The following is a 26,366-nucleotide window of genomic DNA, read 5'->3' as shown; positions in this document are numbered from 1 at the left end:
CACCATCATCAAAGATCAAAGGTTAGATAAAACCACAAAGATGGGGAGAAACTACAGCAGAAAAGCTGAAAAGTCTAAAAAGCAGAGTGCCTCTTCTCCTCCAAAGGAATGCAGTTCCTCACCAGAAATGGAACACAGCTGGACGGAGAAGGATTTTGACGAGTTGAGAGAAGAAGGCTTCAAATGATGGGTAATAACAAAATTCTCCGAGCTAAAGAAGATGTTCAAACCCATTGCAAAGAAGCTAAAAACCTTGAAAAAAGATTACACGAATGGCTAACTGGAATAAACACTGTAGAGAAGTCCTTAAATGACCTGATGGAGCTGAAAATCATGGCATGAGAACTATGTGACGAATGAACAAGCTTCAGTAGCCAATTTGATCAAGTGGAAGAAAGGGTATAAGTGATTGAAGATCAAATGAATGAAATGAAATGAGAAGAGAAGTTTAGAGAAAAAAGAGTAAAAAGAAATGAACAAAGCCTCCAAGAAATATGGGACTATGTGAAAATCTACATCTGATTGGTGTATCTGAAAGTGATGGGGAGAATGGAACCAAGTTGGAAAACACTCTTCAGGATATTATCCAGGAGAACTTTCCCAAACTAGCAAGGCAGGCCAACATTCAAATTCAGGAAATACAGAATGCCACAAAGATACTCCTCGAGAAGAGCAACTCCAAGACACAAAATTGTCAGATTCACCAAAGCTGAAATGAAGGAAAAAATGTTAAGGGCAGCCAGAGAGAAAGGTTGGATTAGCCACAAAGGGAAGCTGATCAGGCTAAAAGGCAGAAACTCTACAAACCAGAAGAGAGTGAGGGTCAATATTCAACATTTTTAAATAAAATAATTTTCAACTCAGAATTTCATATCCGGGCAAACTAAGCTTTGCAAGTGAAGGATAAATAAAATCCTTTACAAACAAGCAAATGCTGAGAGATTTTGTAACCACCAGGCCTGCCTTACAAGAGCTCCGGAAGGAAGCACTAAACATGGAAAGGAATAATCGGTACCAGCCACTGCAAAACCATACCAAATTGTGAAGACAATTGATGCTAGGAAGAAACTGCATCAACTAATGAGCAAAATAACCAGCTAACATCATAATGACAGGATCAAATTCACACATAACAATATTAGCCTTAAATGTAAATCGGCTAAATGCTCCAATTAAAAGACACAGACTGGCAAATTGGATAAAGAGTCAAGACCCATCAGTATGCTGTATTCAGTAGACCCACCTCACATGCAGAGACACATATCATCTCAACATTAGACAGATCAACGAGACAGAAAGTTAACAAGGATATCCAGAAATTGAACTCAGCTCTGCACCAAGGGGACATAATAGACATCTACAGAACTCTCCACCCTGAATCAACAGAATATACATTCTTCTCAGCACCACATCGCACTTATTCCAAAATTGACCACATAGTTGGAAGTAAAGCACTCCTCAGCAAATGTAAAAGAACACAAATTATAACAAACGGTCTCTCAGACCACAGTGCAATCAAACTAGAAATCAAGATTAAGAAACTCACTCAACACCACTCAACTACATGGAAACTGAACAACTTGCTCCTGAATGACTACTGGGTAAATAATGAAATGAAGGCAGAAATAAAGATGTTCTTTGAAACCAATGAGAACAAAGATACAACATACCAGAATCTCTGGGACACATTTAAAGCAGAGTGTAGAGGGAAATTTATAGCACTAAATGCCCACAAGAGAAGGCAGGAAGGATCTAAAGTTGACACCCTAACATCACAATTAAAAGAACTAGAGAAGCAAGAGCAAACACATTCAAAAGCTAGCAGAAAGCAAGAAATAACTAAGATCAGAGCAGAACTGAAGGAGACATACACACAAGAAAAAAAAAAACCTTCAAAAAATCAATGAATCCAGGAGCTGGTTTTTGAAAAGATCAACAAACTTGATAGACCGCTAGCAAGACTAATAAAGAAGAAAAGAGAGAAGAATCAAATAGATGCAATAAAAAAATGATAAAGGGGATATCACCACTGATTACACAGAAATACAAACTACCATCAGAGAATACTATGAACACCTCTATGCAAATAAACTAGAAAATCTAGATGAAATGGATAAATTCCTGGACACATACACCTTCCCAAGATTAAACCAGGAAGAAGTTGAATCCCTGAATAGACCAATAACAGGCTCTGAAATTGAGGCAATAATTAATAGCCTACCAACCAAAAAAAGTCCAGGACCAGATGGATTCACAGTCAAATTCTACCAGAGGTACAAAGAGGAGCTGGTATAATTCCTTCTAAAACTATTCCAATCAATAGAAAAAGAGGGAATCCTCCCTAATTTATTTTATGAGGCCAACATCATCCTGATACCAAAGCCTGGCAGAGACACAACAACAAAGAGAATTTTAGACCAATATCCCTGATGACCACAAATGGAAAAATCCTCAATAAAATACTGGCAAACTGAATCCAACAGCACACCAAAAAGCTTATCCACCAAGATCAAGTTGGCTTCAAACCTGGGATACAAGCTGATTCAACATACACAAATCAATAAACATAATCCATTATATAAACATAACCAAAGGCCAAAACCACATGATCATCTCAATAGATGCAGAAAAGGCCATTGACAAAATTCAACAGCCCTTCATGCTAAAAACTCTCAATAAACTAGGCATTGATGGGACGTAGCTCAAAATAATAAGAGCTATTTATGACAAACCCATAGCCAATATCATACTGAATGGGCAAAAACTGGAAGCATTCCCTTTGAAAACTGGCACAAGACAGGGATGCCCTTTCTCACCACTCCTATTCAACATAATGTTGGAAGTTCTGGCCAGGGCAATCGGGAAAGACAAAGAAATAAGGGGAATTCAATTAGGAAAAGAGGAAATCAAATTATCTCTGTTTGCAGATGATATGATTGTATATTTAGAAAACCCCCTCGTCTCAGCCCCAAATCTCCCTAAGCTGATAAGCAACTTCAGCAAAGTCTCAGGATACAAAATCAATGTGCAAAAAATCACAAGAATTCCTATACACCAATAACAGACCAACAGAGAGCCAAATCATGTGTGAACTCCCATTCACAATTGCTTCAAAGAGAAGAAAATACCTAGGAATCCAACTTACAAGGGATGTGAAGGACCTCTTCAAGGAGAACTACAGACCACTGCTCAATGAAATAAAAGAGGACATAAACGAACAGAAGAACATTCCACGCTTATGGATAGGAAGAATCAATATTGTGAAAATGGCCATACCGCCCAAGGTGATTTATAGATTCAATGTCATCTCCATCAAGCTACCAATGACTTTCTTCACACAATTGGAAAAAACTACTTTAAAGTTCATATGGAACCAAAAAAGAGCCCACATTGCCAAGACAATCCTAAGCCAAAAGAACAAAGGTGGAGGCATCATGCTACCTGACTGCGAACTATACTACAAGGCTACAGTAACCAAAACAGCATGGTACTGGTACCAAAACAGAGATATAGACCAATGCAACAGAATAGAGCCCTTGGAAATAATATCACACATCCACAACCATCTGATCTTTGACAAACCTGACAAAAACAAGAAATGGGGAAAGGATTCCCTATTTAATAAAGAGTGCTGTGAAAACTGGCTAGCCATATGTAGAAAGCTGAAAGTGGATCCCTTCCTTACATCTTACACAAAAATTAATTAATGGTGGATTAAAGACTTAAATGTCAGACTTAAAACCATAAAAACCCTAGAAGAAAACCTAGGCAGTACCATTCAGGCCATAGGAATGGGCCAGGACTTCATGACTGAAACACCAAAAGTAATGGCAATGAAAGACAAAATTGACAAATGGGATCTAATTAAACTAAAGAGCTTCTGCAGAGCAAGAGAAACTACCATCATAGTGAACAGGCAACCTACAGAATGGGAGAAAATTTTTACAATCTACTCATCTGACAAAGGGCTAATATACAGAATCTACAAAGAACTTAAACAAATTTACAAGAAAAAAATCAAACAACCACATCAAAAAGTGGGCAAAGCATATGAACAGACAATTCTCAAAAGAAGACATTTATGCAGCCAACAGACACATGAAAAAATGCTCATCATCTCTGGCCATCAGACAAATGCAAATCAAAACCACAGTGAGATACCATCTTACACCAGTTAGAATGGCAATCATTAAAAAGTCAGGAAACAACAGGTGCTGGAGAGGATGTGGAGAAATAGGAACACTTTTACACTGTTGGTGGGACTGTAAACTAGTCAACCATTGTGAAAGACAGTGTGGCGATTCCTCAAGGATCTAGAACTAGATGTACCATTTGACTCAGACATCCCATTACTGGGCATATACCCAAAGGATTATAAATCATGCTGCTATAAAGACACATGCACCCATATGTTTATTGCAGCACTATTCACAATAGCAAAGACTTGGAATCAACCAAAATGTCTATCAGTGATAGAATGGATTAAGAAAATGTGGCACATATACACCATGGAATACTATGCAGCCATGCAAAAGAAAGAGTTCATGTCCTTTGTAGGGACATGGATGAAGCTGGAAACCATCATTCTCAGCAAACTATCACAAGGACAGAAAACCAAACACTGCACGTTCTCACTCATAGGTGGGAACTGAACAATGAGAACACTTGGACACAGGGTGGGGAACATCACACACCGGGGCATGTTGTGGGGTAGGGGGATGAGGGAGGGATAGCATTAGGAGGTATACGTAATGTAAATCAAGAGTTAACAGGTGCAGCACACCAACATGCCCATGTATACATATGTAACAAACCTGCATGGTGTGCACATGTACCCTAGAACTTAGAAAGTGTAATAAAAAATAATAATAACTAGTAGTATAAGATGGGGCATAAAATAAGCCAGATGTATTAAGTGTAGTTTCAAAGCCTTTAACATGGATTTTCATCAAGATGAGTGAAATTTAGGAGAGATTTTTCAATTTGTTAATGATATTAGATTAGATATGAAGTTTTGTAAGTTAACCTTAAGGTTAACTGTATTGCCCATTAAGAATGTTATACTTCTTGCAAGCATAATATTATAGAAATTTGTATTTGAAAAGTAAGAAAACAATAATCATCCTTTGTAAAGAAGCAGAAATATATTTGTTTAATGTCTCTTTTAAATTAACCTCATCATAAATGTGAAAGCAAGAAAAAAAAAAAAGAAATCAGAGAGGACAAAAACAAATGGGGAAAAAATATTCCATGGTCATGAATAGGAAGAATCAATATCACGAAAATAGCCATGTGACCCAAAGTAATTTTCAGTTGCAATGCTATTCCCATTAAACTATCATTGATATGCTTCAGAGAATTAGAAAAAAAAAAAACTATTTTAAAATTAATACTAAACCAAGAAAAGCCAGAATAGCTAAGACAATCCTAAGAAATAAGAAGAAAGCTGAGGCATCACACTCCCTGACTTCCACCTATACTACAAAGCTACAATAATCAAAACAGCATGGTATTGGTGCAAAAACACATAGATCAATGGAACAGAATAGAGAACTTGAGGTTGGGCACAGTGGCTCACACCTGTAATCCCAGCACTTTGAGAGGCCAAGGTGGGAGTATCACTTGAGTTCAGGAGTTTGAGACCAGCCTGGCCAACATGGTGAAACCCCATCTCTACTAAAAATACAAAAAATAGCCAGATGTGGTGGTGCATGCCCATAGCCCCAGCTACTTGGGAAGCTGAGGTAGCAAAGTCGCTTGAACCCTGGAGGCAGAGATTGCAGTGAGCTGAGATCATGCCATTGCACTCCAGCATGGGCAACAGAGCAACTCTGCCCTACACCCCCCAAAAGAAAAAAGAATACAGAATTCAGAAATAAGACCACATACCTACATCCACCTAGTCTTCGACAAATCTGACAAAAACAAGCAATGGGGAAAGGATTCCCTGTTTAATAAATGGTGCTGGGAGAATTGGTTAACCATATGCAGAAAACTGGAATTGGATCTCTTCCTGACACCTTATACAAAAATTAACTCAAGATGGATTAAAGAATTAAATGTAAAACCAAAAACTATAAAAACCCTAGAAGAAAATCCAGGTAATACTATTCAGGACATGGGCACAGGCATAGATTTCATGACGAAAACGCCAAAAGCAGTCACAACAAAAGCAAAAATTGATAAATGGGATCTAATTACACCAAAGAGCTTCTGCAGAGCAAAAGAAACTATCATTAAAGTGAATAGACAACTTACAGAATGGGAGAAAAGTTTTTCAATTCATCCTTCTGACAAAGATGTAATATCCAGAGTCTATAAGGAACTTAAACAAATTTACAAGAAACAAACAAACTACACCATTAAAAAGTAGGCAAAGAGCATGAACAGACAATTCTCAAAAGAAAACATACATGCAGCCAACACACATATGAAAAAAAGCTCAATATCACTGATCATTAGAGAAATGCAAATCAAAACTACAATGTGATACCATCTCATGCTAGTCAGAATGGCTATTATTTAAAACAAACAAACAAACAACAACAACAAAAAAACCTGATGCTGGCAAGGTTACAGAGAAAAAGGGGTGTTTTTACACTGTTGGTGGGAGTATAAATTAGTTCAACCATTGCGGAAGACAGTGTGGCAATTCTTCAAAGATCTAGAGGCAGAAATACCATCTGATCCATCAATCCCATTCCTGGGTATATACCCCCCCAAATTTAAGTCTTTCTATTATAAAGATACATGCATGCATATGTTCTTTGCAGCACTATTCACAATAGCGAAGACAGGGAATCAACCCCAGTGCTCATCAGTCATAGACTGGATAAAGGAAATGTGGTACATATACACTGTGGAATACTATGCAGCTATAAAAAATGAGATCTTGTCCTTTGCAGGGACAGGGATAGAATTGGAAGCCATTATCCTCAGCAAACTAACGCTGAAACAGAAAACCAAACACCGCATGTTCTTACATATAAGTGGAAGCTGAACAAGAAGAATATATGGACACATGTCGGGGGAAACAACACACACTGAGGCCTATAAAGGGGGGTGGTGGGGGAGTGAGAGCATAAGGAAGAATAGCTAATGAATCCTGGGCTTAATACCTAGGTTATGGGATGATCTGTGCAGCAAATCACCATGTAACACATTTACTTATGTAACAAACCTGCACATCCTGCACATATACCCCTGAACTTAAAATAAAAGTTGAAGTAAAAAAAAGAAACATATTTTTAATATTAAATTTAGTGTAGCCTTAGTGTACAGTGTTTACAGTAGTGTAGAGCAATGTCCAGGCCTTCGCATTCATTCACTACTAACTGACACATCCAGAGCAACTTTGTCCTGCAAGCTCCATTCATGGTAAGTGTCCCATACAGGTGTACCTTTTTTTCTCTTTTATATTGCATTTTTACAATACCTTTTCTATGTTTAGATATGATTAGAAACATAAACACTTACCATTATGTTACAGTTGCCTATGGTATTCAGTACGGTAACATGCTGGACAGGTTTGTATCCTAGGAGCAATAGACTATACCATATAGCCAGATGTACAGTAGGCTATACCATCTAGGTTTGTGTATGTGCACTCTATGATATTCAAACAATTATGAAAATGAAATGCATTTATTAGAATTCATGCCTGTCATTAAGTGACACATGACTATATTTTGATCTAGAAAAAGACACAAAAAATTCCATGATGGTTGAAGAGTGGGCATAAGTAATCTCTTTACATATTTTTATGTAGTCCTCATTCCCAAATCTTTTGATCTATAGTGTCCAAATGTAACATACAAATTATTTAATGGAAAAAGTAATTAAGCAAGAGTCAAGAGAGGGGCTGGGCTAACTTTGAGCAATTCTCTTAAACTCTTTTGAATTAACTTCCTGGGTTATAAAATAAGGTGATTGGAAATATACTTCTCTTTTTAAATTGTATTTTGGATTAAGGAGGGTGTGAACAGTTTGATTGTGCAGAACTGGGCCATTAAGAGCTAGTTTATAGGGACTTGTATTAGTACAGTCCTTGTTAGGAACTAAACAGTTGATGAATGTCTGTTTCCACGATCCTTACATAGAAAATTTCAAGACAGACAATGTTTCAATTGGGCCATTAATCGTCACCATGCCATGCTGTGTTTGTCTCAAAAGCAAGTCATATTAGAGGGTAATGTGCTGTTTTCCAGTGTCTTTCTAATCAAAGTTCCAAGATACCTTGGCTGAGAAAATTAGCCATCATGATTTCTGGACTTATTGATCATACCTCCTAATAATTACAATACAGGAAGGAAGTGCAATTGATTGGTAGAAAGCAAATAAAATGTAAAAGTATTGAAAGAAATGATAGAAGAAAGTTTACTGAAATAATCACAGCCCCTCAAGTTTAGCAGATTAAGCTGGTACAATACATACTAGGGAAATGAACAAAAAACCCTCCAAATGAAACAGAATTAAATAATTTAGACTAAATAATTTCTGATTATTTAAACAAAATTAAATAATCACATGACTATGCACCAGAAATCACCAAGGACGTTCATTATTTGACAGAAACAGTGATCTATGAATTTTATACTAACTCAACTTGCTAACTGAGAGTTCAAAAGCAGGGAATAGGTTTTAAAATGCAAGAGAATCAGGGAATATGAGACCCATACTCCATAATAAAATCCAGAACATAAAACAAACAAAAATTGATTTTCTTACAGACACTGGATTTGTTTACATAAGTATCAGTCTTTCATTCTGTCATTCTTTAAACAAAGATTTAGCATTCTTCTTTTCTGAATCAGGCATTATGCTGGGTGTTGGTGATAAAACAGCAAACAGTCCAGAGGAAGTCCCTGTTGTCATGAAGCTTATATTTTCTCCACTGTGAATGAAGGTGGTGGTGGAAAAAAACAATAATTTATCATAATATAAACAACTAAAAAGAAAATAAAACATGGCAACTGAAATCATAGTGACTGACAATACATATAGGGTTGGGAGGTCTTTTATATAAATAGTTAGAAAAGCATTTTGTAAGTAGGTGACTAGTGTGCCAAGGATACTTACAAATTACAGCATTAGTACATGTTCAAGTGGTCAAGAATTCATCAATATTTTGTACGTTCTCCTTTCAATTCCTGTTGAACTCTTCTGGGAATAAACTACTCAGAATTCTAAAATTCCATGGGTCTTTATTTCTCAGCACTTAGAGTTAACCTTCCTTTCATTTTTATTTGTCACATGACTCATTCCTAAGTATTTTCATATACTGCATTTTTGTTTTTTCAATTAGAATGAGAACACAATAAGGATATTTTCTCACCTTTTCACCTGTTGGATTTTATAACATACTTAATGGGGTTTTGTTCCCTATGAATAAGCTACCATGCAAGTCACATATCTCCACTGCATTATGGTTTAACTCTTCTCTACCATAGTGACTCTTCCTCCTGAGAGAATAAAACTGTTGGCATAAAAATATTAAGTAAAATATACATGTAACTTTGGTGTAAAACATGGGGTGAGTCCTGATTTTGCTCCTTTACTAGCTGTGGTGACTTTAGGCAAATCACTTATCTTCTCTCATATTACTGAAATTTGCATATTTTCAGCAAGACTGATTTGCATTCTTGTGATTACCTGAACCAAAAATGGTTTTGCCAGGACCTTCTTAATTTCTATTCTTTGCATGCCACAGAGTTGGCCAAATGATAATGTGGCTTTTCAGTGGAGTGGCACACTGATACTCTTGTCAGTTCTCCAGAATGAAGGACAAACCCACTCCATTACTTTTCTATGATGGCAGAATTTATTTAAGTCACTGGATCTCCTGCTCTATTAACACCTCCACTCCTATTGTCATTACCTTGGCTCTTTGTAACTAACTCTCTTTTGTCTCTTTCCCATCATTTCTCTTTTGTTCTTTTTGCTTTCTCATTCTCTCTGTTAAATGGTTCTCAGGTTTTGTGCAATTGATTGCTGATATGAGTGTTGCTTTTCACCTGGTGTGAGGTACAGCAATTTCGGAGCATCAGGCTCAATCCTTCTTACTCTGTTTGGCTATTTTCATAGTTGCTATAAATAGATGTTCTCAAGTCAAGTTTATGGAGCCAGAGTAGTTTGTTATTTTCTTTTCTTTCTTCCTTCCCTGTTTACATTCCTTACCTCTCTGTCTATCTGTAATTCGGATGGTATCTCATTCTTTAGCCTTAAGAAATATAAAGTTTGACTTCCAGATAGCTGAGGTGATGTTATATTATTCTCTATCTATCTATAGCTCAGAAAAAGCATTAACCTACTGTATATTTATATCTAAAGATATTTGTCATATAAAATACAGGATGCCTAGATAAATTTAAATCTGAGATAAACAATGGATAATTCTTTAGTGTATATTCCAAATATTGCAAAAGATATACTACAAATTATTTGTTGCTTATCTGAAACTCAAATTTAACTGTGAATCCTGTATTTTCATTTGTGAAATATGGCAACCCTTAAGTATTTTTTGTAGATCTGACAAACATGTTTTTCAATTACGCAGTGTTAACAATGATTGTATAATTTTAAATATTAAAACTATGTCAGTGGTCCGATAAGATGATGTGAACAACACTTACTATGATTAGAAACTGCCAAATTTAATATAACAAAATGCTTCACTAATATATACTTAAATAACTATTTTCATTTTTATAATAGAATATCATACAGTATTATTTCTTTTAATATAACCAATCTCTAATTCATTTTACTGAAATAAAAAACAAACATTTGTTTATAAATATATAAAAAGCCACCATATATCAGCCAATATACAGACTTATTCAAAATTCTTGGAAATTGTATTGATTCACTTGAGCAACTGATAATACTGAAGCAAAACTAAATACAAGTTTGTAATGAGAACCAGATGCTGAATTTGAAGCAATTGAATGGGTAATGAGCAACAAATCATGATATTGTACTCTTTCCAGAAAAGTAGTACTTATGGTAGAACATTTTCACATATATTAATGAAAAAAGCTATTTTTACATAGAAGTTTATCTTTAAGCTATATCATTCATACATAAGAACTGTTTATTATATGCTGTTGTACCTACTCAAAATACACACACACACACACACACACACACAGCACTGACTAGCTGAAAGGCATTCTTTTCCTCAGTCACATACATTATAATGACCCCTAATGCAGAAGCCAGGCAAATATTACACATACACAGACACACCGAGATGCACATACATAGAGGAGCTTTTAAACAAGAAGCTACATGTGCATATATAAACTTACTTTACTATTATATCATTCCATGTGTTTCTCTGAATTTAAATCAGGGTAACCTGAAGAAAGGCTGTCATTTACTTAGTACAGTAAAGATATTGAAACTTACCAAGCTAATGGAAAAAGTTTTAGGTTGAATTATATTTATACCTAGCTTGATATTTTAAATTCTGACTTCTTAGCAAGACAGGTATTGATTATAACTTTTGAGTTAGCATTGATTTAGACATTCACAGAGTTTGAGAACTTTCAAATACTTCAGAATTTAACTGATTCAAAGTTTTCATTTCATACATACAATATATAGAGCATAGAACCATTGGCAGGCTTGCTTAAAGAAAATCAGCTACTTACTGATGGAGCCAAAGGTAAGAAACAATCTCCAGACTACTGTCTTAGTGCAATTTCCAATATTCACTAATATCTCCTTACTGAAAGGTCATGCCATTTACTATAAAGGGAAAAAGAAGCAGGAATGTATGGTTGTGTATAGAGACCTACTACTAAGGAAAGTCTGTAATATCTTTCTTGAGGAAAGTATCAATCTTATTCTCTAAAGAATCCATTCAAAACCTAAGCAGCATGAAATAATGTCTTAAATTCTGATTAATGTTAAGGCACAGCTAAGTACATATATCAATGACAAATAAAACTTGGGAAACTTTTAAAATAGAATTGAATAATCTCATGCCATTATGTTATAATAACAGAGGATCAAGTAATACCACTTTGCAATACTCTGAAAATACAGATTTCACTTGCATACAGAGTGTTTTACATCCAATTCCAGTATACAATTTAAGTAAGAGCTCACAAATATTTAAATAATTGTCATGTAATAATGGAGTTTTTTAAAATTAAAAACTTGAGAACATTATAGAGAGGATTCAAATCCACAGGCTATCTAATCTTTGCAAAGTCCTTGGAAACCTTGAGATGCAATATTTGATGGGAACTGTACGTATGCATTCCTTTGTTTAAACTAATTGTAGGTTCATAAATAGATTACAGAAACATTTTTCTCCTCCTTGTGAGTATACCAAATCATGAGTCTTCATGTTTTTAATTTCATTGTACAATAGAGAGAGTTGAATGGCTCTGCTGATAGCATATTAGAGATGGTAGTATTCTTCAGAATATGTGCTGAGAATAAAGGTTTTACACAATGTGTGGCTTGAAGCTCTAAAAATAACTGAATATGTATGTATGTATGTATGTATGTATGTATAAAGCCTTATTAAAATGATTTTACCTATGAAAAACTCTACAATTTCAATATGGAAAAACTGATTTAAAAAATCTGTAAGATCAAATGCACTTGCAAGCTCCCCTGAATATTTTGCTTTATAAAGTAGTAGGATTCCCATTTCTGGTGGTCTTCAAGAAGCAGCTGGATGACTTTGCTTTAAGAATAGTTAACAGTATAAATTGAATGTTTGTGTAACCCCAAAAGTCATATGTTGAAGCCTGAATCCCCAATACGATGGTATTTGGAGGTGAGGCTATTGTGAAGTAAGCAGGTAATGAAGGTAGAGCCCTCATAATGGGATTAGTGCCCTTATAAGAAGAGGCTCTGGAGAGATGATCTATCTCTCTGCTCTGCCTGTGAAGCTACAAGAAGAAGGCCACTGTCTACAAGCCAAGAAGAAGGTGCTGATCAAACACGGAATCTGCCAGTCCTTATGTAGGACTTCCCAGCCTCCAAGCTGTGGAATAAATGTTTATTGTTTAAGTCACACACAGTCTATAGTGATTTTGTGACAGCATCCCAAACTGACTAAGCATGATTTGTTTTCCATTGGGTGACAGCATGCAATGGGGCATCTGGTCCCTCCTTGTCCCACAATTAATTTTTTCTATAATGTTTGAATTAACAGTTGAGCTCTCACAGTTACAGCAAGTTTGATGTCAATCCAATTTAAATGAAAATGGAAAATGGGGCAACATTTCATGTAAACAATATCTAGCTATCTTCATTATCTTATTTTGTTTTTAAATAAAACAAGCATTTAAGCAAAATTCTTTAAAGGCAGAAAGCAAAACATGTCTTTAAAATAATTATAATAAGAATTATACTAAGAATTTTTTAAAGTAAAATAACAAAAATGCTAAATGCAGGTGTAGCTTTGATATGAATAAATCAAAACGCCAAAAGCATTTGAATGTGTATATATTCCAATTCCAGAATTACTGTATAGTAATACTTAAGTTGTATCTGTGGGCAATTTATAGTATATTTGGTTGTCCTATGGAAACTATAAGACTCTAAGTCAAGCCCTAAGATATTTATCTCATTCCTTGGGCTAAGGTGATAGTGATTATTTTACTTTGAAATATAAGAAGATATCTGATGTTAACAAAAATCTTGGGAAAAAATACTTCAGACAAAATTTTTCTAATTCATTTTAAGACTTTTTTCTTTTTTCACTTTTATTTAGATGAATGAATTTAGTCTTATAAAGAAGACACATATTTTACCAAAACAATTAAATAGGTATTGGTTGTAGTGTCAAATTATGATTTACCGACACTGCTATGTTTTTATATTAAAATCACACTGCTTCACGTTTGATTAAAACGTGAAATACTTTGAAATAAAGTATTTATTTATATGTGAAATAAAGCAAAATACTTAGTCTTAGGTTATTTCAAATTACTGTAGCTATTTTTTCAAAGAATAAATTATTTTTACATTAACCCTAGATTTCAAGACATAACTACTTTAAAATTTATAATGAACAAGTCACTTATTGTTTGAACCATTGAATGACATAAAAGCACAACTACTCCAATATAACCAGAAACAGGTATCTTAATGATATTAATAAGACCATAGTAACATCTGACATATATGATAGGGAAATTGACTCTTGGGGTGCTTTTTTTCTTTTCTTTCTTTCTTTTTTTTTTTTTTAATGAGACAGAGTCTCGCTCGGTTGTGCAGTGATGTGATCTCGGCTCACTGCAAGCTCCGCCTCCCGAGTTGATGCCATTCTCCTGCCTCAGCCTCCCTAGTAGCTGGGACTACAGGCGCCTGCCACCATGCCCGGCTAAATTTCTGTATTTTTTTATTTTTATTTTTTTTGAGATGGAGTCTCACTCTGTAGCTCAGGCTGGAGTGCAGTGGCTGGATCGCATCTCGCCTCCCGGGTTCACGCCATTCTCCTGTCTCAGCCTCCCGAGTAGCTGGGACTACAGGCACCCGCCACCTCGCCTGGCTAGTTTTTTTTTTTTTTTTTTTTTTTTTGTATTTTTTAGTAGAGACGGGGTTTCACCGTGTTAGCTAAGATGGTCTTAATCTCCTGACCTCGTGATCCGCACGCCTTGGCCTCCCAAAGAGCTGGGATTACAGGCGTGAGCCACGACGCCCAGCCCCAGGGTGTTTTTATAAATGTACATAAATAGTTTTTTCTTATTAGACTATCAGACCATTAGAACACCTCATCTCACCTGATACAGTGAGTCAGGTAGTGAAAGATGTAGAAGACGGCTAACTTTATTATGATAGTAAGTTTCTTAGTAACAACAAACAAAATAAGAATGATTCTATTTCAGCTTTGACAGAATTAAAGATAAGTGTGGTTAAAAGTTTTCAAGATGAGAAAACATACAACAAAAGCACAAAATATACTAAAGCTATGGTTAGATGACTGAATACATTTTGGTGGAGATACCTATGAAACTGTGAGTGCATTTAGATTAAGAAAATGAAGATTGCTTAATAAATGCCCCCTCAAAAAAGTTCGGCATATTTTCTCATCTTTCTATTACTATCTTTCCTCTAATGATAACGATACTGATATGGGTTAATTCATTTTTATTTTTGTTCTAAAATATAGAAAAAGAACATTGTACTTGGAAGACATCCATACAGCCAACAGACACATGAAAAAATGCTCATCATCACTCGCCATCAGAGAAATGCAAATCAAAACCACAATGAGATACCATCTCACACCAGTTAGAATGGCAATCATTAAGAAGTCAGGAAACAACAGGTGTTGGAGAGGATGTGGAGAAATAGGAACACTTTTACACTGTTGGTGGGATTGTAAACTAGTTCAACCGTTATGGAAAACAGTATGGCGATTCCTCAAGGATCTAGAACTAGATGTACCATATGACCCAGCCATCCCACTACTGGGTATATACCCAAAGGATTATAAATTACTCTACTACAAAGACACATGCACACGTATGTTTATTGCGGCACTATTCACAATAGCAAAGACTTGGAATCAACCCAAATGTCCATCTGTGACAGACTGGATTAAGAAAATGTGGCACATATACACCATGGAATACTATGCAGCCATCAAAAAGGATGAGTTTGCGTCCTTTGTAGGGACATGGATGCAGCTGGAAACCATCATTCTTAGCAAACTATCACAAGAAGAGAAAACCAAACACCGCATGTTCTCACTCATAGGTGGGAACTGAACAATGAGATCACTTGGACTCAGGAAGGGGAACATCACACACTGGGGCCTATCATGGGGAGGGGGGAGGAGGGAGGGATTGCATTGGGGAGTTATACATGATATAAACGTCATGCACATGTACCCTAGAACTTAAAGTATAATAAATAAATAAATAAATAAATAAATAAATAAATAAATAAATGAAAAAAAAAAGAAAATTAGCTCATAAAAGGTTCTCTGAACTCGTAAGTTTAGATTCCAATTCAATGCCTCTAATTTAATATAAAATATTCAATTTTATATCATATATTTCATTGTGATGTTGTTATTTTAATGGATGCCAATCTAATTTCCATTTCATTTTCCATTTCCTTTTCTTTGCCCCTGAACTAATGAAAAGTTTATTTAATATACTGTGTAATAATACAAAAGGGACCAATTATATTTTGATAACAAAGACTGCCATTTTATAGCTCCTTTTCTTTATCATTTCTGCTAATACCAGTTAAAAACACAGCATTTGTTACTTCCCAGCAGAAATTATTAGAAATGGTCTCACAGATTCTTCACTTTCAAGGTTAACCAGAATCTCATTGAGTCTTTGCTGCCTGCCTGCTGAAAGTAAAGCATGCAATAGCCACATGCTATAATCTTTTATGTTGTTTAGTACTTAGAATTTACAGAAAGCTTCCATGTGTAATATCTCATTTAATCCTCACAACTACCCAAATAATATGAAATACCACTGTGTAGATGAAAAAATGAAACATAAACACTTATTTTTCTAAAGCTACACAAGTACCTAAAGGAATTCTCAATCCTCTTCTCCATTTTCCTAGCCACCTACATAATGAAATGTCCTTCCTCATCATATTTCATCATTCTCATCATACGTGCTATACATCATTCTCATCATATGTGCTATATACCAAACCATGGCATGTCTGATAATCCAGAGCATGTTATCTAATGTTCATCTACCACAATTATTTACATGGCATTGGTAAAAAAAAGTGATGAAAATATTTCCTACACTGGTTTGTTTGTTCATGGTATTTTCTTGCATGCCTAAAGTAGTTAAGATTAATCTTTTTCTTTTACAAAGGCAATCAGTTGTAAATCAGAATACATGTGTGTTTTTTACTTTTGCCAACTAGTCACATCTTATGTAACATTGTTAAGCCTCAATTCCCTCCTCTGAATAATGAAGAGGAAGAAAAGAACTTTAAAAATGTCCTAATTTAAAATGCCATGTCTATGCTGAAAATTATACATAAGAATAGTTAAGTTTGGGGGGGATTCAATGAACTGATTTGAAGAATAACTGGAGACAAAAAAGAACATATGTATACACAACATACTGGAGGCTACTTCAGTGATTAGCCATGACATGACAAGAGCATACATTTATAAGGGACAGCTATTAACTGCAAGTACAGGTGAAGGAATGAATCAGAGTGATTTTGGACAAGGGTCATCATAGCTACTGGTGACTGATTCTGATTCAACACAGAGCATAAATTAATATTAGAGTCAAAGGTGTGTTCCACGTTAAGTGGAATAGTGGGTCTAGATCGAAATGGGGAAAGTAAAGAATATACCATCTAAAGAACAAGGTGGTGAACTTGGTTGGGGACGTGCTAAGTTTTAGATGAAAGTAGTAATATGAATTCTAGACCATGGGACTAAATTTAAGGCTGGGGATACAGACTTGAAAATTACCAGAGTAGAAGTATCAGATATAGACTTAAGAGCAAAGAATCTCTCTAGAGTGAGGGAACAGCAAAGTTAGACTTCAAGCTTCTGCAACTCCACGTTATTTGTTATAACAGACCACGGTCACTGGGAAGCAGATAACTGCATTGCTGGAGCAATGGTCTTGTGTGGTTATGGGCACAACTATGGGAACTGACAAGACGCACCTCTCGCCTAATATTATACCTGGTCTGGTGGGTTTCTCATAATTCCCAGTCATCTTGGAGCTCCAAACTTTAGGTACTCCATGACAAAAAAAAAAAAAGAGAGAAGGTACTGGGAGCCATTTCTTCACTCACTTCTACCAAAAGCATGTCTGTATTCTGTACTGATTCTTGTCTATTTCAAAAGGAAATCCAAATGAAAACAACTTTAAAGTCCAAGACTTCATCAATCTTTGAACCCAACCAAACTGAATTGGTTTGTCGTAACTCACTCCATGTTTATCTTTTTAAATTTTCACTTGCTTTGTATTTTACAATGGTTAATCAATGTCCTTGGAGGAATGAACGAACTAAAAAGAAGACCACATATTTGAGAAACACTCATAATTATGGAGGGGTAAACAGCATAAATCAATGAAAGAAATGGAGAAAAAAATCATACTATCCTCATAGGCAGTAAAAATAGCTAGCAATTTTTTTTTTTTATCTATCAAGTAGAAGAGCTGTTTTACACAGAATGCATGTTCAAAAAGAAAAAAAGAAAACAAACAAACAAACAAAAAAAAACACACCATACTGCTGAAAGTTAGAAACTATATCAATAAATTCAGGTCATGCAGTTATATTTTTGAGGGAAAAGCCAAGACTTCAGTACCACAAGTATAACTCTGGAACTGGTTAGCTTTCTTTACATAGGGCATGACACTAATAACATTAAGGTGGTGGATACGGTGCAACTAAGCTGCCCTATGGACAAACTCTAGAACGGTGCTTCTCAATTTTACCATGCCTATGGAGCACTGGGGTATCTTGACACAGCCAGAGATTCCACATTTCTGACAAGCTCCTAGGTCTTAAAGTTCCCAGAGGGAGCACACCTTAAATAATAAGCCTCTAGCTGATTATTCCACATATGTATGACCCTGGTAATAACAGATGTGTGAGAGAATGTCAGTAGCTGGCACTAATTCAATATTCTCTGAATTTAAAAACAAAAACAACAACAAAAATACTGCAGGTTCAACTGATACAAGTAGGAAAGAAAGTACATTAATTGATATGATGGAAAAATGAGCAAGTTACTGTAACTTCCCAATCTATCAAATTCATTTCAAAGTCACTATTTTACTAAGAAATCTGGTTCAATAAAGGGTATAGTACATAATTTACCATTTACCTCCAGTGTTATTTTAGGTAGTTATTTACACATCCCAGAATGTGACTCAACTGCTTTTTTTTTTTTTTTTTAAATACTTTAAGATCTAGGGTACATGTGCACACCATGCAGGTTTGTTACATATGTATACATGTGTCATGTTGGTGTGCTGCACCCATTAACTCGTCATTTACATTAGGTATACATCCTAATGCTATCCCTCCCCCACCCTCCCCACAATAGGACCCGGTGTGTGATGATCCCCTTCCTGTGTCCAAGTGATCTCATTGTTCAATTCCCACCTATGAGTGAGAACACTCAGTGTTTGGTTTTCTGTCCTTGCGATAGTTTGCTGAGAATGATGGTTTCCAGCTTCATCCATGTCCCTACAAAGGACACGAACTCATCCTTTTTTATGGCTGCATAGTATCCCATGTTGTATATGTGCCACATTTTCTTAATCCAGTCTGTCACTGATGGACATTTTGGTTGATTCCAAGTCTTTGCTATTGTGAATAGTGCTGCAATAAACATACGTGTGCATGTGTCCTTATAGCAGCATAACTTAGAATCCTTTGGGTACATCCCCAGTAATGGGATGCCTGGGTCAAATGGTATTTCTACTTCTAGATCCTTGAGGAATCGCCATACTGTTTTCCATAATGGTTGAACTAGTTTACAGTCCCACCAACAGTGTAAAAGTGTTCCTATTTCTCCACATCCTCTCCAGCACCTGTTGTTTCCTGATTTTTTAATGATTGCCATTCTAACTGGTGTGAGATGGTATCTCATTGTGGTTTTGATTTGCATTTCTCTGATGGCCAGTGATGATGAGCATTTTTTCATGTGTCTGTTGGCTGCATAAATGTCTTCTTTTGAGAATTGTCTGTTCATATCCCTTACCCACTTTTTGATGTGGTTGTTTGATTTTTTCTTGTAAATTTGTTTGAGTTCTTTATAGGTTCTGAATATTAGCCCTTTGTCAGATTAGTAGATGGCAAAAATTTTCTCCCTTTCTCTAGGTTCCATGTTCACTCTGATGGTAGTTTCTTTTGCTGTGCAGAAGCTCTTTAGTTTAATTTGTCAATTTTGGCTTTTGTTGCCATTGCTTTTGGTGCTTTAGACATGAAGTCCTTGCCCATGCCTATGTCCTGAATGGTATTACCTAGGTTTTCTTCCAGGGTTTTTATGGTTTTAGATCTAACATTTACGTCTCTAATCCATCTTGAATTAATTTTCATAGAAGGAGTAAGGAAAGGATCCAGTTTCAGCTTTCTACTTATGGCTAGCCAATTTTCCCAGCACCATTTATTAAATAGGGAATCCTTTCCCCATTTCTTGTTTCTCTCAGGTTTGTCAGATCAGATGGCTGTAGATGTGTGGTATTATTTCTGAGGGCTCTGTTCTGTTCCATTGGTCTATATCTCTGTTTTGGTACCAGTACCATGCTGTTTTGGTTACTGTAGCCTTTTAGTATAGTTTGAAGTCAGGTAGTGTGATGCCTCCAGCTTTGTTCTTTTGGCTTAGGATTGTCTTGGCAATGTAGGCTCTTTTTTGGTTCCATATGAACTTTAAAGTAGTTTTTTCCAATTCTGTGAAGAAAGTCATTGGTAACTTAATGGGGATGGCATTGAATCTATAAATTACCTTGGACAGTATGGCCATTTTCACAGTATTGATTATTCCTATCCATGAGCGTGGTATGTTCTTCCATTTGTTTGTGTCCTCTTTTATTTCGTTGAGCAGTGGTTTTTAGTTCTCCTTGAAGAGGTCCTTCACATCTCTTGAAAGTTGGATTCCTAGGTATTTTATTCTCTTTGAAGCTATTGTGAATGGGAGTTCATTCATGATTTGGTTCTCTGTTTGTCTGTTACTGGTGTATAAGAATGCTTGTGATTTTTGCACATTGATTTTGTATCCTGAAAATTTGCTGAAGTTGCTTATCAGCTTAAGGAGATTCTGGGCTGAGATAATGGGGTTTTCTAAATATATAATCATGTCATCTGCAAACAGGGACAATTTGACTTCTTCTTTTCCTAACTAAATACGCTTGATTTCTTTCTCTTGCCTGATTGCCCTAGCCAGAACTTCCAATATTATGTTGAATAGGAGTGGTGAGAGAGGGCATCCCTGTCTTGTGCCAGTTTTCAAAGGGAATGCTTCCAGTTTTTGCCCATTCAGTATGATATTGGCTGTGGGTTTGTCATAAATAGCTCTTATTATTTTCAGATACGCTCCATCAATACCGAATTTATTGAGAGTTTTAGCATGAAGGGCTGTTGAATTTTGTTAAAGGCCTTTTCTGCATCTATTGAGCCAATCATGTAGTTTTTCTCTTTGGTTCTGTTTATATGCTGGATTACGTTTATTGATTTGCACATGCTGAACCAGTCTTGCATCCCAGGGATGAAGCCCACTTGATCATGGTGGATAACCTTTTGGATGTGCTGCTGGATTTGGTTTGCCAGTATTTTATTGAGGATTTTTGCATTAATGTTCATCAGGGATATTGGTCTAAAATTCTCTTTTTTTGTTGTCTCTCTGTCAGGCTTTGGTATCAGGATGATGTTGGCCTGTTACAATGAGTTAGGGAGGATTCCCTCTTTTTCTATTGATTGGAATAGTTTCAGAAGGAATGGTACTAACTCTTCCTTGTACCTCTGGTAGAATTTGGCTGTGAATCCATCTGGTCCTGGACTTTTTTTGGTTGGTAGGCTATTAATTATTGCCTCAATTTCAGAGCCTGTTATTGGTCTATTCAAGGATTCAACTTCTTCCTGGTTTAGTCTTGGGAGAGTGTAAATGTCCAGGAAATTATCCATTTCTTCTAGGTTTTCTAGTTTATTTGCGTAGAGGTGTTTATAGTATTCTCTGATGGTAGTTTGTATTTCTGTGGGGTCGGTGGTGATATCCCCTTTATCATTTTTTATTGTGTCTATTTGATTCTTCTCTCTTTTCTTCTTTATTAGTCTTGCTAGCAGTCTATCAATTTTGTTGATCTTTTCAAAAAACCAGCTCCTTGATTCATTGATTTTTTGGAGGGATTTTTGTGTCTCTATCTCCTTCAGTTCTGCTCTGATCTTAGTTATTTCTTGCCTTCTGCTAGCTTTTGAATGTGTTTGCTCTTGCTTCTCCAGTTCTTTTAATTGTGATGTTAGGGTGTCAATTTCCTGCTTTCTCTTGTGGGCATTTAGTGCTATAAATTTCCCTCTACACTCTGCTTAAATGTGTCCCAGCGATTCTGGTATGCTGTACCTTTGTTCTCATTGGTTTCAAAGAAAATTTGTATTTCTGCCTTCATTTTGTTATGTACCCAGTAGTCATTCAGGAGCAAGTTGTTCAGTTTCCATGTAGTTGAGCACTTTTGATTGAGTTTCTTAGTCCTGAGTTCTAGTTTGATTGCACTGTGGTCTGAGAGAGAGTTTGTTATAATGTCTGTTCTTTTACATTTGCTGAGGAGTGCTGCTTTACTTCCAATTATGTGGTCAATTTTGGAATAAGTGTGATGTGCTGCTGAGAAGAATGTATATTCTGTTGATTTGGGGTGGAGAGTTCTGTAGATGTCTTTTAGGTCCGCTTGGTGCAGAGATGAGTTCAATTCCTGGATATCCTTGTTAACTTTCTGTCTCGTTGTTCTGTCTAATGTTGACAGTCGGGTGTTAAAGTCTCCCATTATTATTGTATGGGATTCTAAGTCTCTTTGTAAGTATCTAAGGACTTACTTTATGAATCTGGGTGCTCCTGTATTGGGTGCATATATATTTAGGATAGTTAGCTCTTCGTGATGAATTGATCCCTTTACTATTATGTAATGGCCTTCTTTGTCTCTTTTGATCTTTGATGGTTTAAAGTCTGTTTTATCAGAGACTAGGATTGCAACCCTTGCTTTTTTTTTTTTTTTTTTTCCATTTGCTTGGTAGATCTTCCTCCATTCCTTTGTTTTGAGCCTATGTGTATCTCTGCATGTGAGATGGGTCTCCTAAATACAGCAAACTGATGGATCTTGACTCTTTATCCATTTTGCCAGTCTGTGTCTTTTAATTGGAGCATTTAGTCCATTTACATTTAAAGCTAATATTGTTACGTGTGAACTTGATCCTATCATTACGATATTAGCTGGTTATTTCACTTGCTAGTTGATGCCGTTTCTTCCTAGCATCAATGGACTTTACATTTTGACATGTTTTTGCAAAGGCTGGTACTTGTTGTTCCTTTCCATGTTTAGTGCTTCCTTCAGGGTCTCTTGTAGGGCAGGTCTGGTGGTGACAAAAATCTCTAAGCATTTGCTTGTCTGTAAAGGATTTTATTTCTCCTTCACTTATGAAACTTAGTTTGGCTGGGTATGAAATTCTGGGTTGAAAATTCTTTTCTTTAAGAATGTTGAATATTGGCCCCCCAGTCTCTTCTGGCTTGTAGAGTTTCTGCCCAGAGATCTGCTGTTAGTCTGATGGGTTTCCCTTTGTGTATAACCCGACCTTTCTCTCTGGCTGCCCTTAACAGTTTTTCCTTCATTTCAACTTGGGTGAATCTGACAATTATGTGTCTTGGAGTTGCTCTTCTTGAGGAGCATCTTTGTGGCATTCTCTGTATTTCCTGAATTTGAATGTTGGCCTGCCGTACTAGGTTGGGGAAGTTCTCCTGGATGATATCCTGCAGAGTGTTTTCCAACTTGGTTCCATTTTCCCCGTCACTTTCAGGCACACCAATCAGACGTAGATTTGGTCTTTTCACACAATCTCATATTTCTTGGAGGCTTTGTTCATTTCTTTTTACTCTTTTTTCTCTAAACTTCTCTTCTTGCTTCATTTCATTCATTTGATCTTCAATCACTGATACTCTTTCTTCCAGTTGATTGAGTTCGTTACAGAAGTTTGTGCATTTGTCACGTAATTCTTGTGTTAGGGTTTTCATCTCTATCAGTTCTTTTAAGGTTTTCTCAGCATTGATTATTCTAGTTATCCATTCATCCAATTTTTTTTCAAGGTTTTTAGTTTCTTTGCACTGGTTACGTAGTTCCTCCTTTAGCTCTGAGAAGTTTGATGGACTGAAGCCTTCTCTCAACTCATCAAAGTCATTCTCCGTCCAGCTTTGTTCTGTTGCTGGCGATGAGCTGCATTCCTTTGGAGGGGGAGATGTGCTCTGATTTTTTGCATGTCCAGTTTTTCTGCACAGCTTTTTCCCCATCTTTCTGGTTTTATCTGCCTTTCGTCTTTGATGATGGTGATGTACTGATGGGGTTTTGGTGTGGGTGTCCTTTCTGTTTGTTAGTTTTCCTTCTTACGGTCAGTACTCTCAGCTGTATGTCTGTTGGAGTTTGCTTGAGGTCCACTCCAGACCCTGTTTGCCTGGGTATCAGCAGTGGAGGCTGCAGAAGATAGAATATTGCTGAATGGCGAGTGTTGCTGTCTGAGTCTTGCTCTGGAAGCTTCATCTCAGGGGTGTACCCCGCCGTGTGAGGTGTGAGGTATCGGTCTGCACCTAGTGGGGGATGTCTCCCAGTTAGGCTACTCAGGGGTCAGGGACCCACTTGAGCAGGCAGTCTGTCCCTTCTCAGATCTCAACCTCTGTGCTAGGAGATCCACTGCTCTCTTCAAAGCTGTCAGACAGGGTTGTTTGCATCTGCAGAGGTTTCTGCTGCTTTTTGTTTATCTATGCCCTGTCCCCAGAGGAGGAGTCTGCAGAGGCAGTCCGGCCTCCTTGAGCTACAGTGGGCTCCACCCAATTCGAGCTTCCTGGGGGCTTTGTTTACCTACTTAAGCCTCAGCAATGGTGGGTGCCCCTTCCCTAGCCTCGTTGCCACCTTGCAGTTAGATCTCAGACTGCTGTGCTAGCAATGAGGGAGGCTCCATGGGCGTGGGACCCTCTGGGCCAGGTGTGGGATATAATCTCCTGGTGTGCTGTTTGCTAAGAACCTTGGTAAACTGCCGTATTAGGGTGGGAGTTACCCCATTTTCCAAGTGTGTGTCTCAATTTCCTTTGGCTAGGAAAAGGAATTCTCTTCCCCCTTGCACTTCTCAGGGGAGGTGATGCCTCACCGTGCTTCAGCTCTGGCTGGTCGGTTTGCACCCACAGACCAGCGCCAACTGTGTGACACACCCCAGTGAGATGAACCCGGTACCTCAGTTGAAAATGCAGAAATCACCCGTCTTCTGTGTCACTCACGCTGGGAGCTGGAGGCTGCAGCTGTTCCCATTCAGCCATCTTGGGCATGCCCCCCTCCACTGCTCATTTTTAAGTATATGTCATTTGCCTCTTGATAGGTTTACATATAATTACTTCCTCAGACTTCTTGTCTCCCATGTAATATTTCATTGAATTGCTATTAACTTTTATCAGTGGCAATTACTACTTTTCTTTGGCTTTCTTATTTATTTTCATCTTTTTTTGGTTCTCTTTTCTCTAGTCACATGTAATTCTAAGATTGTTCATTAGTTTTGTGAAATTGTGAGAACAGGGAAAGTAGCTGATGGAAAGCATACACAGCAGGTGCCAAGAGTTGTGAGGGAAGATTTCATTCATACCCTAAAGGGAAGGATGATATTCCATGTTTTATCTAACTATGCATAGGAAAACAATGCCCTCTCTAAGACTGCCAAGAAGCTCACATTACTAATTTGTGAGAATAGAAACTTCTTCATAATTCTAGACCCTTAAAAGATAAGTATATATAACAGATTAGAGATAAAATAACACACTCATCTGACCAAGAAAGCAATTACATTTCTGCAGGTACCCATCTGAGTCTATATGTGAAACATTGCATCAGGCTTATTAGACAAGCACAGGTAGAAGGTCTATAAAGGCAGTAGATACTACATGCTCAATGGAACATATGAGGTAAATTATATGAGAACTGCAAGGTCTGCCTCTGCATGGAATTAGCAAACAAACAGTAAAGGTAGTGAAAATCCAACTATTCCTCCTAAGAATTCCTTCGGGAGAATGTCTACAGCCTCAAATGTGGCACCTGAGACTCTTGCTGATCTGATCCCTGCACACTTACTCATGCAACCTCTGACTCTGATCTTGCTTTACAAACCCTAGCCTCTAGTCCTGACCAACTATTTATAGTTCCACGGATGCCTCTTTGTGTATTTATTCCTCCACTGCACACAGGTCAGAAACATTCTTCCTTTCCCTGACCAGTACATTTCTCATTATCAGAGATTTCACTTGAGAACCACGTATTTTGTGATACCTTTCTCCAAAAATAAAAAATAAAAAAAATCACAGAAAGTCAACTACTTCTTCCATTCTGTTCCATAGCATCTTGCTTTTGTAATTACCTGGGTCTTATGACATTGCAATATTTATTATATGTCTGTCCTCACTGTACTATGAATCCTTCTGAGTCCCATCTCAGAAATGAAACAGTATTATGTTAGTATTCCTAGAATCTTGAATATTCATAGTATTTCTATAACCTTGAACATTCATTCAGTCACTTATTGCTCATCAAACACCCACAAATAAGTTTAATAACTATTTATAAATAATTAAAATTCTTATCATGGTAACCAATCACTAATTTGATATTATCTTTTGAATTTAGGATTTTCTATTTTCAATA

This window comes from Trachypithecus francoisi, unplaced genomic scaffold (assembly GCF_009764315.1).
Source record: "Trachypithecus francoisi isolate TF-2019V2 unplaced genomic scaffold, Tfra_2.0 Lachesis_group7, whole genome shotgun sequence".
NCBI classification, from domain to species: Eukaryota; Metazoa; Chordata; class Mammalia; order Primates; family Cercopithecidae; genus Trachypithecus; species Trachypithecus francoisi.
This window is presented reverse-complemented; position numbering follows the sequence as displayed.